Source organism: Cebus imitator, unplaced genomic scaffold (genome assembly GCF_001604975.1).
Source record: "Cebus imitator isolate Cc_AM_T3 unplaced genomic scaffold, Cebus_imitator-1.0 Scaffold102, whole genome shotgun sequence".
NCBI classification, from domain to species: Eukaryota; Metazoa; Chordata; class Mammalia; order Primates; family Cebidae; genus Cebus; species Cebus imitator.
Window position 1 is genome coordinate 1,539,544 of NW_016107417.1, and position 4,091 is coordinate 1,543,634.

Consider the following 4,091-nt stretch of genomic DNA (forward strand, 5'->3'; position numbering starts at 1 on the left):
TTTTTTTTTTTTTTTTGAGACAAGCTCTGGCTGTGTTGCCCAGGCTATAGTGCAGTGGCTATTTACAGATGTGATCATAGCTTACTGCAGCCTCGAACCCCTGGGCTCAAGTGATCCTCCTGCCTCAGCTTCTAAAGTAGCTGGGACTACAGCATCTGCCATTGCACCTAGGTTATGGTTTTTTTTTTTCCATGCTGCTCCTGTGAAGAGGGCTGGTAATTATTTATTATCCCTGGTCTAGTGGGGAAAGAAACTGAAGCCCAAGATGGTGGGGTGACTCGCTTCTTGGCACAGCACTGGTTAACAGTAGCAGAGATAGGGCCATGACTGATTCACAGCTCACAACTCCTTTCAGTTGTCATCCTACATGAGACTGACATTCTATTCTTAGCCTTCCTGGGCTGTGTCTAGGTCTCGGCCTCTCTTATATTGAGGCCCCAGGGCATGATGGAAGAGAGAAGGATTAGGCCTCTTGTTGCAAGGGCTAACCATTGGGGTCATTTCTTTGGACATCTCTACTGTGCTAGACTCTCTTAGGTATTTTGAAAATGCATTACCTCATTGGGTTTTCATAGCAATTCCACAAGATGGCTCAGATCATTTGCGTTTATAGATCAGGAAACTAAGGTTCAGAAGGTTACGTAAATTCCCAAGTGGAGAAGCAACTTAAGTATTGGAGCCGCAATGAAATACAGTTCTCGGAGCTCAAACTGCAATGCTGGGAGAGGGGAATGGTGGATTTATGTGACCTGTGTGGAGAAGGAAGGACACGGGGCATTCTGGGACACTGTGAGACTGTCAACAACTAGGGTTGGGTTGGATCAATCCAGAGCCATTTGCTCTTTGGCTTAGATCCGGTATCACAAAGTGGTTGACTTGTTGCATCTTTCTAGGGATCATGGAGAGACAGTAGAGGCTTGGAAACCTTAGCCCACGTTGTCCCCTGCCCTGCAGCCTTATTGTTTGGCAGTTAACTCTGGGGGTGGATACTAATTAGCCACATGCAGATCTTGCCTCCACTGGCCATGTGGTGAATTCTTAAAGTGTGGGGCCGTCACCTCTCTCTGCTTCCCCATAGCACCTAGCATCATTTCTGTTACATGGTGGACAGTCCTTACAAGCTTTCTGAATAAATGAAAGAAACTCTACTTGCTTGCTTTGCTCCATTGAAGTAATACGACATCAATGCATGTGTGGCTGGATTTGGGATGGCACAAGAGAAGGATGCATCCAGCTGCCCTGATGGCACAAGGAGCTTTGTGCAGGATGGACCATGAGCCAAGACAGGGATGGGGTAGTGCAAGCACTACCCCCAAGCTGAGCACAAATCGGCTCGTTCTCCAGCTGGAGCCTCGAGCTGGAAGCCCGGTTCTGTTTGTCACCCAGGACTAACAGTGCTGCTGAGCATGTGAGCCACTCATTCGCCAGGGCAGCAGCTCATAACCTTGCTACCATTTAACTAAGCCAGACTCTTAGCCACCCACTTGTGGTTTTCTCTGATGAAGAAAACAACTTTCTAACTATAAAGTTGTAGTAATTGTTGATTTCAAGGGTATTTTACAATTGGCGTAGGTTAATTGTTGGGTTTTCCGACAGTGGACTTTCTGTGTAATGTGAGGACAGAATGGATCATGCTGTGTTGCTCTGCTGCAGTGAGTGGTCCGGCCCCTGTGTCCCCTTCAGCTCACCCCCGGTGCTCCAGCTGTGCCAAACTCTGCATGTTTGTGACCACACAATGGCCAGCGTCCCAGCCACGCCACTTCTCTTCCCTGTTACCTTCCTGCCAGTCCTCAGTCACTCAGCTTGTCTGTGAGTCTCGACTCCCATGGTTTCCTGATAACTGAGTCCCCTCATCCCACCACTAGTTCCTCGCTGGTGCTTGCTTCCTTTGGTCCCCACCACACTTGGTTTCACCTCTTTGTTTACATGTCTAGTGCCTTCCCTGATGTGAGCTCCTGGAGGGCACGGACTGTGTCTTCTTGTCAGCTCTGGGTCCCCAGTGCTGATGGAGACTCAGGCAGACTGCACTGGACGAATAGGACATGTGGTGGTGATGACATTTTTGGTCCAATCCAGTAGCCGCTGCCTGTGAAATGCTCACTGCAGGCAGAGCTGTGTAAGCTGTGGCCCATCTCTCGGGCAGCTTCTCCTCTGAGGGGAGCGGTAGGGACACCTGTTCCAAAGATCATGTCCTGCGTGATCGCTGTGTGTGGAGGAATGAAGCACAAGTGAAGCTGGCTGGGGCTCATGACAAGTATGACCTTGGGCAAGTCACTGGGACCGGCACCCCTAGATGAGGCTTAGGCCGGGGTGCAGGCTCAATGCGGGCATTTCCTCGGTCTCCAGCCCCCCCAGCAGCTCACTGACCAGATGACAAATCTCAAGGCAAGTGTGGGAGTTGGTGGCGCCTCTCTGCCTCCAGCTGGGGAAGAGGCACCCACTTGCCTGTCCTGGTGCTAGGATAAGGACAGGAATTGTCACAACCAGCAGCTGTAGCACTGGACACAGGGACCTTCCACTATTTCCCACTTCGGTGTTCCAGCGGATCCTCTACTCTTCATTCCCAGACAGGGCCTCTAGTTTGAGTGTCATTCTGGGCTCACCTTCTGGGATCTTGGGCTGCCTGTCTTTGTCAGGGTTTCTTAGTGGGTAGCCCCCTTCCTTCATGGACTAGAAGGGAAGCAGAAAGCTGCTTGTGGTCCTCTTGGGAAAAGATGGAGAAGTGGAAACAGAGGTGCCAGTGCTAGTCGGGATACTGGACCTGAAGGAACGTGCAGGATGCCTCCACGCTAACTTTCCAGTTAACACGTGCTTTCGGGATGTTGTGGTGTTCAGGCCTCTGCCTGGCTTGGATCAGGCCACGCTTATGTTTCCGAAGCAGGCTCAGCCCACCCGCTTTCTTCAGATGCCGGCTCCTGTCACACAGTGAGCTCTCCGAACCATTCAAGACTTCTCACCAATTAGCCGGCCAAGCAAAACATCTGACAGTGAGCCGTTGACTGTGCCTCCTCCTCCAAGGAACTTGTCGGAGCTCAGCCTGGTGTTTGGCTCTTTTGTGCTGGTGGAGTGGTGCCCAGTAGGTGGGAGCTCTCTTCTGGCTCCTGACTGGAGTGGCCTTTAGGATAACACCGTGTTAAATTAACTGAGCTGGGTGACTTCATAGTGCGTTCAAGCATTTGAAAATCTGCTTGCTGATAAATTGTACTGGGCCACCAGTTCACATCAACCATCAGGTAACATGCACCCTAGGGAGGGATCCATCTCTTGGCCCTCTGGGGAGATAGGCCCATGATGTCACCACTTTCCAAATGGACAACCCAAGGCAGAACGAGGTATTGGCAGGAAGGAGGAAGACATTTGACTCCTTCTTTTTTCTTCTCCCCGTTGAATCTTCTCCTTTCCTTAGGCAAGATCCCTCTCTCTCTCCTCCTGGCTAGCTTTCCCAGCCCTGGCCCTGCCTCCTTTGTGAAACTCAAACACCATTGCCCTTTCATCATTCCACCAGAACTCATGGGCAGTGGCTTTTGACCGCCACTCTTCCAGCTCACCCCTGACCTGATGTTTGCTTTTTACCCTTCCCTCAGTCTACTCAAGGCCCACCCCTAAGCCAGAGATTGGCTCCCAAGCAGCCTCTCTCTCCTGGGAGTGGTAAAGGAGGGGGAAGTTCTGGAAAGTAATTGACAGGGACATAACCTAGCACATCAATTATAAACAGGCAGCAGGACTCAGGCCCAGATTTAGGTGTTCCAGGAACAGTGTGGCCTCCCTGGAACTCTGCAGACCAACTGCTGCGGTAAGGGGACCAACTTTCAGAGGCCACTAGGCACTTTGTCCTGGGTAGGGTTGCCCACACATCCTGGCCATTGTGGCTCTTCCCTCTGGAACCTGGCAACCTTCTAGCACTTGGAAGAGCAGAGGGTGGAAGAATTCTGGGAACAGCCCTTAGAGAACAGGAATCCAGGGGAGGGTTAGATGAGATCATTTCTTAGGGGCTCTGGGGACAGTTCTGGTCAGGCTTGGGAAAGCTGAGAAGCAGGAGGCAGCAAACCCTACTTGACCATGGGAACAGACTTTTTTTTTTTTTTTTTTTT

At 51.0% G+C, this 4,091-nt stretch overlaps 1 protein-coding gene across 2 annotated transcripts in view; it reads left to right on the forward strand.

The window, feature by feature from the left end:
- PC (pyruvate carboxylase) overlaps window positions 1-4,091 on the forward strand; it is a 111,263-nt gene that overhangs the window by 46,803 nt on the left and 60,369 nt on the right. Inside the window, exon 1 of one of the 2 annotated variants that reach the window (XM_017536991.2) lies at window positions 3,668-3,793. The exons of the other annotated variant lie outside the window; for it this stretch is intronic. The gene's annotated coding sequence lies outside the window, so the exon portion shown is untranslated. Of the gene's footprint in view, window positions 1-3,667; window positions 3,794-4,091 lie in introns of those variants that run through there. 2 annotated transcript variants of the gene reach the window in all.